The following is a 13638-nucleotide window of genomic DNA, read 5'->3' on the forward strand; positions in this document are numbered from 1 at the left end:
TACATATTAACCATATGAAGGGTTTTTATTGGTGGAAAGTCTTTGAGAGTCTTGGACGGCAATACCTGCTGTGATTATTTGAAAGTAGCCAGCAAAGACTATCACAGGAATTCTGGGATGATTGTGGCTACCTGAAAGACCATGTTTAAACTTTGGCTGAGGACAAAGATCAGTGCAATTTCTCCACATATCTCCAGAAGCACCAGCCCTTCCATCTCCATCTTTAACACGTTTGTTTGTTCGGCGTGTATGTGTGTGTTTGTGTGTGTACACGTTTGAGGAGATATGTGTGTGGAGGTCAGAACACAGTTCACTAGGATCAGTTCTCTACCATGTGGACTTGGAATTGAACTTATGCCCTCAGGCTTGGTGCCAAGTACCTTTAATGCTAAGCCGTCTCATCAGCCCTGAAGCTGCAGCTTCATTTCCTGTCTCCTTGAGACTTTCCAGGGCAGCCTGTGTCTAGGCTGCAGTACATCTGTGGAGAGGGAGACAGGTGGGATGGAGCAGTGAACGCCTTCTGTTCTGTAAACCCACATGACAGCGGAAAATCACGTTCTTGTTTCACAGCTCAGCCCCTGATAGTTCAGATCGTTGCTGTCTGGGCAGATTTAATATTTGAGAAGCAACAGCCTGTCTCTCAGTATTCCAAGTGCTGTCACTTGAAAATGCATCTTTTTGTATCTCCTTCCAATTCCTGAGTCCTGATTTAGGGTGGAGGAAGAAGAGCAATCATTTTGAAGACATTGCTTACTATTTACTTGTCATCTCCTTAGGATTGGAATTATTCAGACAGACTACATATATTTTGACTTTCTCCTTTCATGGCATCTGTGTTTATTTCATTTTTATTTTCATTACTAATTCAGAGAGTACAAAGACTCCACCCACCAAAGTAGATGGCTGTCTCGGCAGAGTAGCCGTTTGCACAGCATCTTGATCAGCATAGCCGCAAACTTCATCAACTTGGTGCTTGCATTCTTAACTGCAACTCCCCCTTTCCTTGCAACTTTCTTTTCCATTTCTCCACATCTGAATATGTCTGTCCCTGAAAGTAGTGGGACCTTGGAGAGGGACCTTAATTTGGCCCAGGTGAATTTCACTTGTGAAGTAAAGAATTCCTCCTATGTGCTGGGAGATGCTGAGACTTGGATGATAGGGTATGTTGTAGTTGGTTGTTTTTAGTCTTGACTCTCTGGGGAGGCCCAATGCCCAGCAATACACACGGAGAGTTATTATTACTTATAAATGCCAAGCCTTAGCTTGGCTTGTTTCTAGCTAGCCTTTCTTTCTCCTTCCTTCCTTCCTTCCTTCCTTCCTTCCTTCCTTCCTTCCTTCCTTTCTTTCTTTCTTTCTTTCTTTCTTTCTTTCTTTCTTTCTTTCTTTCTTTCTTTCTTTCTTTTTTCTGGTTTTCTGAGACAGGGTTTTTCTGTAGCTTTGGAGCCTGTCCTGGAACTAGCTCTTGTAGACCAGGTTGGCCTAGAATTCACAGAGATCTGCGTTCCTCTGTTTCTCGAGTGCTGGGATTCTAGCTAGCTCTTCTTAAACTATCCTACCTACCTTTTGCACTGGGCTTTTATATTTCTCTATTATATATACTTATTTANTATTACTTTATTCTGTGGCTTGCTGTGTATCTGGGTGGCTGGCCCCTGCTATCCTTTCTTCTCTTGCTCCTAGAGCTCTCTTCCCAGATTTCTCCTCCTGTTTATTCTCTCTGCCTACGAGCCCCACCTATTTTTTTCTTGCCTTGCTATTGGCCATTCAGCTCTTTATTAGACCAATCAGGTGTTTCAGACAGGCAAAGGCACACAGCTTTACAGATGTAGACAAATGCAACGTAAAAGAACATCTTTGCATCATCAAACAAAAGTTCCACAGCATAAACAAATGTAACACATCTTAAACTATTATTCTACAACAGAATGTGACACTCTTCAAGAGTTGTGGTCCTTCTACAAAGGCTTCTCTGCCGAAATCTCGGTGGAGACCTCCAATTGCTGCGCACCGTGCCCCCCCCACCCCCGTGTCTGCGCTCTGTGTGCTGGCACCCAAGTTCACAAGCTTCAGGCAAAGGAGCTGGGGGTTAAAATACACAGACACACACAGACAGAGAGACAGCGACATGGGTTATCCTTGAATTCCCCAAGAATGCCCCCTTTATTGTGTTCAGGGGCAGATTAAATAGAGATAGCCACACCCCAGCCAAACCCACCAGAAACCACTCTCCTGCCATCAGGAACTCCTGAAGGTCTCGTGCTCAGAGCAGCTGTAGGCACTCAGATCAGGGGAAAACAAGTTGTTTACAAGAAATCCAGGATCTGGGGTCTCACTGCTCCCAACACTTCTCAAACACTGATGAACTGACTGTCCTACCCTTCTTTTTTTCCAGTTTGAAGTCCCACAGTCTTAGCTCTTTGAAAGATTTTCATTATGTCCCTAATGCACTGTACGTCTAGACACTTGGCTCTGGCAGCCAGTGACTCTCGTTCATTCGCATTATTTTGGGAAAGAGGTGTCTTTGGTTTACTGCTGGGTGAAAGTTTGTCTCTAGGAAAAAAAAATCAAACTTGTTTTCTCTACATGGAAGTTCACCAAGTGTATGTAGTGTCTGTCGGGGCCAGAAGAGGGTTCCAGACCACCTGGAACTGGAGCCACCATATGGGTCCTGAAAACTGAACCCTGGCGCTCTGCAAGAGAAGGAAGTGTGTCACCCGTCCAACCTCAAACTTTTAAAAGTTTTGTTTGCATCTCTAAGCAAGATGCTATTTGATGGCTGCAAACATATTTTTAGCATCTACCGAGTCTAGTAGATGTATCCTCAGTGCCCCTGCAGACCTACTTTTAACCTTGGCCACGCAGCTTTATGGCTCTGAGGCTGATCTAGAAGGGTTGCTCGTCTTTTGGGGTTTGGCTTCAGGCAGCCTCAGCAGGACATTTGAGTTACATCACAACACCACATCCTGCACCACTGCACCCTGCAACACTGTACTGCGCAACACTGCACCCTCCAACAACACCACACCCTGCAACACTGTACCCCGCAACCCTGCACCCTGCTCTGCATCGCCGACTTTTCAGCAGAACCACCTACAGTGCAGAGGATCACGGAGGCCTATTTTTGTGTGGAAAGGTTTTGAAGTCGCCTAGGCATTGTGGTGCAATCCTGTGATCCCAGAACTCCTGGGGTGAGAGGCGGGAAGAGTAAAAGTTCAAAGCCAGCGTGTTTAGCACAGAAAGGTCTGCCTGAAGACCTCTGAGCCAGCAAACTTCTCTCTCTGCATGGCCTGTCAATCACGTGTCAAATCAAGCATAACCTCCTCTGATTTTTTTTCAATCTTGTCAATGTTAAAGTGAGTTATATTAAAAGAAACTTTAAGAAATTCGTGTAAGTGATCATGTAAAGTATGTGTGAGTTTCTCTACACATAACGTTTTTAAAACACAGGGCATGCATTTTGATTATCGAGGCAAAATACTGAGAGACTACGATTCCGTAGTATTTCTTTATTCAATTGTTTTGCTTGAGGATACCGTCAGCAAAAATGGTTGTAAATAGTGTTCAGTATTTTGAAAAAGGTATTGCTTGACCCACCAGCGTTTCAAAATACACTTTTGTGAGAGAGAATTTTCCCAGTGAATGCTGCTGGACGAGAGAAATCTGCCAGTTCTCCAAAAATCACTTTTAGTTTCAAGATGTGGCTTCCTGTTGACAGTGCAAACACGCAGCATTCTCGGACAGAATATATTGGAAAGATAAACAACGGAGAACACCAATCACACTTAATGGGTTATAAAAACCACAACCAAATGAAATTAGGAAAGGATCCAGTTAGAAGTGGGGGGAAGGGAGGGTCCCAGGAGTATAGGAGACGGAAGGGGGGTGAATATGATAAACTACATTCTATGTGTCTGAAATTGTCATCCTCTAGCCATGGAAAAGGCTTTAGAGAGCCCTAGCTGATTTCGTGCAGTCGCCACTAGATGGCAGGAGTGGACAACAAAAATAAACAGGCCTCTAGCAGCAGGAAAGAAAAAACTACTAAAAAAACTTCCAATTTTTATCTCTCTCCCTCCCTCCCCTCCCTTCCGCAGTTATCACGGGCTCACTCCCTCGCTCTTCCTCCCCATGCCCCCCGTTGTCCCTGTGTTTACAGATGTAATTTTGAAAAGCCCTACCTGCTTCTGTAGAATTAGACACGACAATCGGCCACAAGAAGAGTTGTGGTGTAGATACTAACAACGCACGAAGTATTTTCTCGAATTCAAGAGGTTTCTCATATCTGCTTTGTGCTGGAGGTGGGGATCAAGCTTCAGAAGATAGCAAGGCTCAGAAAGACTTACGCTTTCCGACCAGGGCTCTCACATGCTGGCAGACTGAGGCCCGCTGGGGCGGAGCGCCAGGGCGGGGGCTTAGGGGGCAGATAGAACATGCTAGAAGCTTTAGGGCTCTGTCTACATTGATGAGAAATATTCCGCCCCTCTGGTCTTATTAAAGCATTGGCTCGATAAGGATCAAAGTGCTGGATGGAAGTTTTTCTTCGAAACAAAGCAAAACAAAAGAAAACCCACCCACCCAACATCCAGACAGGCAAAGAAAGCATAAAAGCCAGGCCCAGCATGGTGCAGGTACAGAAGGAGCTGCCTGCTTGCTGATCTATGCACAGGGGAGTCAAGGGCTTGATTGGCAGCCCAATCCAGGCCTGAGCTGGAGAGTGAGATTCAGGCTCCTCATTCTCCCCCGAGTCATCATTCTCCTCAGTAAATCTCCCTTATTTATTATTAATTTATTTATTCTATTTTGTAAGTTTTTTCCCTTTGAAGACTGGGTTCTGGATTCTGAAGTGTAGAATTTGAATTTTTATCCCCTGCTCCACCAGGCACACAAAAGCACGGAATCTAAGGCTATATGAAGTAGGCGTTATGAAACCTCACTAGTTGTAAGCTAATCTGAAACACACACACACACACACCTCACACACATTTATGTATAATCCCAAGGGGGTTTAAATAGGAATACTCTGTTAATGAACAATAACAAATCGGCTCACAGACGACGTGGTCTAGTAAGTGGCGATCTCACTGTCTGGTACGTGTTAACTTCCTATGAACTATTGTCAGAAATGCCCCAGAGGCACCCAAAGCTTGCCAGGTCATTGCCATTGCTCTTGGTTGCCTGCCATAACCAGATGGTGAGACTTATTGCTGAAGACGCCACACACTTTAGTCGCAGAACACAGAGAAACCAGTGGACTGACCAGGAAACTCTCCCTAGTGGTCAACATTCATAGGCTGGCAAGTCCTGTGCTGGCTGCTGGATGACAAAAGATGACAAAAAAAAAAAAATCCACCCATTTATGGATCCTGTGTGTTACAATACTAACTTGCCAGACAATAGGTACCCACAATAGTGGCAAGACTGTTTGTGGGGGTAACCAACCGCTTTCTTGAATTGATCTGAGACCAGCTTCACAGGAAGAAATTCATGCCTTGTACTTTAAACATAGTCAAATCCATGACTAGTGCACTCAGAAGTTCTAGGGGGAGAAACTGCTGATGTTTTCCTAAGAGGCTTTCTTGTCATACTGTTTTCTCAATATTTATGCTTATATCCATAGGTTGGTGCTTGACCGTCCTTGGTCCGAGAAGCTTCTTACTGGAGTAGTGACTAAGGCATAGATAAATTACCATTCAAAGTGCTAAGAAATCACTGACAGCGAGTGCTCACGTGTAAACACAGTCACTTTCCATTGATGGGTTCTCTGGGCCGCAGTGGATAATCCCACACCCTTGCACATATGGGCAGCAATAATGGGACACAGTGAGTATTAAAGAAAAACAAGTAAAGAATTATAAAAAGAGGACATGAAGCCAGGAAAGAGCTATGGTGTGGCCTTATGGTGGGATTTGTAGGGAATGTGGGGAGTGGATTTGATCATATTCATACATGTATATGTATGACATTTTCAAAGAACAAATATACATGCATGTATATGTATGATTTTTTTATTATTTATTATGACATTTTCAAAGAATACTTAACTATTTTTTTTTTTAAACCAGGCTTCAGAAAGCTTCTTTGAGATTAGCCATGTCACTTGGGGACAGTGAGCAGAGGCGCTTCCAGCTGCCATATTTTTTCAAAATCTATAGATAATAAAGGCATAGAGGAAGAGTTACGCCTTTAGCCATCTTCTTCTTTTTCACAGTCTTTGCCTCTTTCACACACAAATATTTGAACAAGAGAAGAAAACGCATGCCAGTATTAAACGAACCCTGCCATAACCAAAGGGGTTTTCAAACACGCCTTTAGTTGCTTCACCTGTCAACTGTTAGCTCCTGGTGTTGAAGTTTAACACCAGTCCGTGAGAAGAGGCAACGAGGGAGGCGTTGACTCTGAACGAAGCAGCATTTGGACTCTAAGTTCACTGAAGAAGGACTATGTGACCTCTGACCAGAAGCTGTGACACCCCAGAGCCTCGCATGTTCTTTCAGCAGGGCTTTGAGCTGCCAGGCGGCACACACGCACTGAGTGCAATTGTGTGGGTGAGTTGAGAAATCACGGCTCCCATTGCTGCGTGTGAGTCTTTAGTCAAGTGCTGGCACCCCCAGAGCTGTGGTTTTTCTCATTTATAAAGCAAAATTGACACGGCTTACCCACAGTGTTGCTCTGTGTGTGAACTCACCTGGGAAGTTCCTAGCGTACCTGGGCCCATAGTAGGCATTTAATGAATGGAAGTCACTTAATCAGGACAACGATAGAGGAATGGATTGTGGACTGCGGAGTCTATCAGGATCTGCTTCATTCTTGCTCTTCATCGGAGACACACTTTGGGTCACGTGTGAGCTACCCGCATCTCATCTGCAGGATGGGGATGATACCATGCCATTACAGGCTTGCTGCCTTGGCCCTGGCTAATCATTCTTCTCCTGGGGATTACTACTATTGTTCAGTCCTTAAAGTATTTATTGAGACAAAAACATTTTCTTTTTGTCATTAGAAGTGAGGAAAATATACAACAGAACTATTGCTTTGGGCCAGGAGCGTTGGTATATACCTTTAATCTCAGGCAGAACCTGATAGCTCTTCGTAAGTTCAAGGCCAGCCTGATCAACATAGGGAGTTTAAGGCTAACCAGGGCTACATGGTGACACCCTGCTTCAACAATCAACCAACTCCCAGACAATATAGAGGACCTTAAGAGAGACATACATGGGGCTACATAGGAAGGAGAAAAAGACAAGATCTCCTGAGTAAATTGGGAGCATGAACGTCACAGGACAGGGTAGAAGGGAGCAGGGGAGGAAATGATGAGAGTAGACAAAAATGTATAGCTCAGTAAGTACAATAAAAAAAATCAACCAACCAAAAAATAAAACCCAACAGCTCTTGCTTCAGGGCATATATAGATTTATTGGCAATAAAGCAACAACAACAAGGAAAAACAGAAGTATAATAGGTAGAAACAAAATGTTGCTTAAACTTAAAGCAAGCGAGCATCAGTACGAAGTGTAATAACATGATGGAGTGTATAATCGAACCTGGGAGAGTTCAGAAAAAGGAGAGTGGAGAGTGCCAGGGGCTGCCAACATTTAAGCGAGGTTTTTTTTATGGATGACTGTGATTGCAGATGTGTAAATTGAGATGAACAGACAGTAACTCGCTAGGGAAGAGAAGTAACAGAAGAAAGGAGGCCGTGATGGGGTAGGCCACAATTTTAAGTGATGTGGATAGGGAAGACCCCTGAGAAGTTCTCATGAGATACTGCTAGAAACAGAGGAAGGGAGAGGTGAACCATAGTCACATCCAGAGGATCCATGCAGTGTAAAGGGCTGCTGCCAAAGCCCTGGCTTTGAAGCCGGCTTGTTATGTAAAGGGGTCAGGCCAGTCGTGGCTGGACAATGGGAAGCTGAGGACAAGTCCGGCCTGGGAAGCTGAGGACAATGACACGAGGAAGATATCGTGGAGGGGCAGCGACCAATGTGCGAGCAGATTATGTGGACCTTGTATGCCTTCTCAAAGTCTTTGGCCCAAACTTGAGTGAAATGTGAGATCATTGTCTTTTGAGCAGAGAAAATGAAAGACTTAAGTTGGTCTACTAAACACTTTCCTGGCTGTTTATAACACTTTTAGATATATGTTACAGGGAGCCGAAGGCAGAGAAGTATGTTGGACTCTAGGATACTTGCACACACACACACACACACACACACCCCACGTATACACACACAACCTTCCTTACGAAGGTTTGGAACAGTGGGAGAGGTTTTATTGAACGCAGATACTATCCATAAAGTAGGTGTGGTGGCACTGGCAGCCCACTTTGGTAGCCAGTTTCAACACGTGCTGGCGTGAGAGGAAAATCGGCGTTAGGGTCCTTCACTCGCCTTTTGTGGAGAACGAGAAACCAAAAATCTCTCCAAATAGGGAACTGTGAACCCATAAAACTCTTCTCATCTGGGGACTCAAATTAGAAATCAGAAAACTTGGTTGGGCTTATCTTCCTGCAATGCTTAGCGCCATTTCCTTGTGTGAATTCTCACTACCCTCCTTTTCAATGAAACGTCTAAGAGCATCCTAAAACCCTGCTGAATGAGCTCTCTACTTCTCCAGGGAGGGAGAGTCCTGGGAGTACACCTTCTCTCACCATTGCTGCTGCCGAGAGAGAGAACAAACTGTTCCCGGACTGTTTCCATCACTTACCTCTCAGAATTAATCCTGCCTTAATGAATTGCTTTTATCTTCTTTAGTGCAACCAGACTCAATTCAAAATATCTGGTTTACAAGGTTGTTATGATGGTACCCAGACGTGGTCCAAATGGAAAGGGCTCAGCACACGCCTTGTTTATATCAGGAAATCAATACCGTGTCACATTTCATCTCCCAGGTTTTCATCTCCCCTCTCCTGGGAGCTTATTGAGGACAAGAATTGTGTCTCATAACTTATTGCTTTTTTTTTCTTAGCAAAGGATAAAATAACAGTAAGGGTTTCTTCATCGAAATTATTAAAGAAAGTCTGTCAACACTCAGATGTGAAGTCCTGCCCTGTAGATGTTTCTCTAACTCAGTAAAGCCGAGCAAGAATATTATAGATGATTCTGTTGTAAGTAGTCTTAAGAGAAACAACTGCCAAAGTCCTGGGATGTTTTCTTTGACAGAACTCACTTAAAACAGCTGGAAGTTAAGCTTAATCTGACTATGTCTGTGCCTGGTTCAGTCACCAGCAAGTAAAGATGCCACATGGCCATTCCTCTCTTCCATATAAACTCACACTTGTTTTGATTTCTTGTTCATCATGGCTCAGAGTTCTCATATCTTGAATATATTTAACTCTGTGTCTTTGTGCAGATTGGCCTTGCTCATTTGGGACATATCTGTTTTGAAAACAGATAGATGTCCTAATGACTCCACCTTGTCTACTTTGCCTCCTGCATTTTTCAGATTCTTGACATCGAGTGTGTGCTTTGAAATTAATTGTATACTTTTTGAGAAATTAATTGCACAAAGGGATACACACAAATCCATCTGTCTACACAGCTCCATCCAGCACATGGAAGAGAGCCTGTTTGCATTTCTTTCTTTTATTTTTTTTTTAAATAATACCAATCAAAATTTCCACTCCATCCCCTCCTCCCACTTCTCTCTTTCTCCCCCACTCACTCTCCCCACACAAGTCCTAAGAGAAGGCAGGGTACCCTGCCCTGTGGGAAGTCCAAGGCCCTCCCCGCTCCATTCAGGCTTAGGAAGGTGTGCATCCAAATAGAATAGGATCCCCAAAAGCCAGTACATGCAGTAGAGACAAATCCCAGTGCCACTGTCTTTGGCTTCTCAGTCTGCCCTAATTGTCAGCCACATTCACAGAGTCAGTTTGGTAGTTCAGTCCCAGTCCTGCTGGATTTGGTGAGCTCCCATTAGATCAGGCACACTGTTCCAGGGGGTGGACCAACCCCTTGCGGTCCTGACTTCCTTGCTCATGTTCTCCCTCCTTCTGCTCTTCAACTGGACCTTGGGAGCTCAGTCCAGCATGCCACAAGGCCACTCCAGGCACCCTCTCCTCCACTGCCCAGGGTTCTAGCTGAGATCATCCCTGTGGACTCCTGGGAACCCCTCCATAGCGAAGCCTCTTGCCAACCCCAAAATGGCTCCCTCAATTAAGATATCTCCTTCCCTGCTCCCATATCCGTGTGTTTGCATCTCTTATCTCTTGTCAACAGTGACAGCATTTCTGAGAACAAAAAAAAAAAAAAAAAAAAAAAAGGAAATGTCGATGTTGAGACTGGAGAGGTTTTCATTATTTCAAAAGAAATACTTCCCCTTGCCTGCAGGTTCTTCTACCCTAATGGAGCAGACTTGATTTTGTGCTTGCCTCACACTAATGAAGTGTCTGTGCTTGTGTGTGAGCTTAGACATGTTCTTAGGCACCAGTGTTTCCTTTACTCTGACAAACAGGAGATCCAGTTGGCACCCAGTGAACAGAGTGCTCCAGCTTAACTCTTCATAACCCTGTCCAATTTCTTGCCTTTTCTACTGACCCCTGACCAAATTAGCATCTCATTTAAAAAATATGAATTCTTTTTTTTCTGAATAAATACCTTTTCCAAAGCTCTTTTTACTCACTATCCTTTTTTAATCTCACAATTTTCCCCTCTCTTTTTATCCAGGTAAAATCCCATCCAGTCTTCGGATGGTCCTGCTCCTCTGCAGCCCCGCAGCCGGCAGCACCGCTAGCTCCGCTTCTAACCATCAGCCGTGAGGCTCACTTATAGAATAATTACTTTAACCTGGAAAACACGCCTCATTCCCACGATCCTATAAGGTAAGCATTCTTATTTCTGCGTGTCTCAGTGGAGGAATTCAGAAGACCAGGGAGGTGAGTGGCTTTCTCAGCTTTCACACACAGTTAAGAAAAGATTCTCTTTCAAGTCTCTATGGCGAAGTGACGTTCAAATGTTTTTGACCCAGAGCTGCGAGGCCCAGGTATTCCTTGAGTGACAGCAACACAAATTTGATCAATCACTGTCTCAGCGCTCCGTAATTATCACATGTGACAGTAAGCTCTCTGGAACTGGAAACTATGTGTTGGTCTTTTGTCTACACATAATTGGTTTACAATAAGTATTTGCTCAATGAAATAGATAGAAAAGCATCTTTCAGAGACTTTTGAAATTCAACAAGGTCAGTATTAATTCTCTAACCATTCTGGCCTATTAATAGGTTTAATTCAGTATTGTAACAGTTTGAAAATAGATCATACATGCAGAGATTTTAGAAGTTATGAAGATCCATAAAAGCTATACATTGGAAATGAAGGTTTTGTCAAGCAAGTCCTTGGTGTCCCTGATTCTCTTTAATATTAACTATTGCTGTTATTGCGAAGGAGAACTACTGAAGGATATAGTTATTAGTTAGTCCTGACACATGCCCTCATTCTACTTTACTTTTTAGAAAGTCTATTAAGTAGTAGCTTAAAAAATACAGGATACTCATTTTTTCATTTGTATGTGACCTGTCTTATATGGATCTTCAATACTATTTATTATAGTATCACGAGTGAGTCAATAATGGAAATTCTCCTACTTGCTGAGCAGATGATGAAGGTCTTTGTTTCTGACATTGTGATTTTACATTTGGTATTCAGTCTTGCAAACCTTGAAACCTACTACCGTGCATTTAGATGTACAATATTTGTGAAATTTCCCTTCTATTCCTTGTCTTTGGGGTTCCCATTTTCTTTATGCTGTGTAAATTTCCATTTTTATTGCTTCACAGCTGGTTTCCAGCATGAAAACCACACCAATTTTCTACCATCTTGGACACACAAAAGTCCCTTTCTATAGCAAATAGCAAGAAATGAAGCCAGAAACAAACACATAGATGTACCAGGCTTTTTCTTTTAGGCCACCAACTAGCTCCCAAATCATGACACAGAGAGTTATTATTAGTTATGGATACTTGGCCCAGCTTAGAATCATTTCTGGCTAGCTCTTTTAACTGAAGTTAACCTGGTTCTCTTTACTTACCTTTTGACTTGGGGCTTTTTACCTTTCTTACTTTCTTTCTGTATAGCTTACTTTCACCGATTCTTGTGTCTGCTGGGTGGCAGCTGCCTGGCTAGCCCTTGGCATCTTCTTCTCTTTCTCTCTCATTCTTTTGAATTCAATGAAAATAAAGAAACAACATATTCAAACTTATGGGACACTATGAAAGCAGTCCTAAGAGGAAAGTTCATAGCACTAAGTGCCCACTTAAAGAAAACAGAGAAGGCACACATTGGAGACTTAACAGCCCACCTGAAAGCTCTAGAAAAAAAGAAGCAGACTCACCTAGGAGGAGTAGAAGACTGGAAATAATCAAACTGAGGGCTGAAATCAACAAAATAGAAAAACAGAAAACAATCCAAAGAATCAATGAAACAAAAAGCTGGTTCCTGGAGAAAATCAACAAGATTGATAAACCTCTATCCAAACTAATAAAACGCCAGAGAGTGAATATGCAAATTAATAAGATCAGAAATGAAAAGGGGGACATAACCACAGACACAGAGGAAATTCAAAGAATCATTAGATCTTACTACAAAGGCCTATATGGCACAAAACTGGAAAATGTAAAAGAAATGGACACGTTCTTAGATAAATACCATATACCAAAGTTAAACCAGGACCAGGTGAACAACCTAAATAGACCTGTTAGTCGCGAAGAACTAGAAGCTGTTATCAAAAACCTCCCTACCAAAAAAAGCCCAGGACCTGATGGTTTCAATGCGGAATTCTACCAGAACTTCCAAGAAGACCTAATACCTATACTCCTTAATGTATTTCACAATATAGAAGCAGAAGAGTCATTGCCAAATTCCTTTTATGAAGCTACAGTCACTCTGATACCAAAACCACACAAAGACTCTTCTGTTTTCTTCTTATTGAGTCTAGATTTCTCCTCCTATTTATTCTCTCTGATTGCTAGCTTCATGTATCCTTCTCTTTCATACCTATTGGTCATTCATCTCAGTGCTCAGGGAACCCCGTGGAAAAGTGGAAGAGGAGTCAGAAAGAGCCAGAGGGGAAGGAGGACTCCAGGAGAGCAAGCCCTGTAATAAGCATGAGCAAGGTTTATGTGAAATCACGGAGACCGAGGCCTTATTTTGGGTTCTTCTGTTTGTCTTGTTCAGCTCCAATCTGATAGTTTTTGTTCTATCTTATATCTTATTATTATCCCATAGAAATCAGTTTGTTTTCTAATGAGAGACAGATCAGGAATGGATCTGGATGGGAGGATGGGAGGAGAGGTAGGAAGGTACTGGAAGAAAAAGGAGGAAAAACTATAATTAGGATATATGATTTGAGAAAATAGCCTATTTAAAAAGAGAGAGAATAAAATGGAGAGAATATTATTTTCTCCTTCATGGGAGAAATATATTCGGTGGCCATCCCATTGTTTTCCCTGGGCTGGTGTTTCCTAGCATTCAGTATAAACTCTCCAGAGTTGCACAGAGTCCCCTCTGCACCATCGCTGTGAACCCTTTGGCTTTCAGAAGATGCAAAGCCTGTTCTTTTTAGATACCATTTGCTGCCTCAGGCTCATCTGCTGCTGTTTAGCTAAGGATGAAAGAACCCAGACAGTGAAAGGCTAGCTGAGTGAAAG

General features: G+C 43.0%; 1 protein-coding gene across 1 annotated transcript in view; it reads left to right on the top strand.

The window, feature by feature from the left end:
- Positions 1-13638, top strand: part of LOC126514224 (nonsense-mediated mRNA decay factor SMG5-like) — an 84143-nt gene that overhangs the window by 53661 nt on the left and 16844 nt on the right. The window contains exon 4 of the mRNA XM_050162984.1: positions 10662-10816. The gene's annotated coding sequence lies outside the window, so the exon portion shown is untranslated. The remainder of the gene's footprint in view (positions 1-10661; positions 10817-13638) is intronic.

This window comes from Alexandromys fortis, unplaced genomic scaffold (genome assembly GCF_014885135.2).
Source record: "Alexandromys fortis isolate MF-2015 unplaced genomic scaffold, M_Fortis_MF-2015_v1.1 scaffold_17, whole genome shotgun sequence".
NCBI lineage: Eukaryota > Metazoa > Chordata > Mammalia > Rodentia > Cricetidae > Alexandromys > Alexandromys fortis.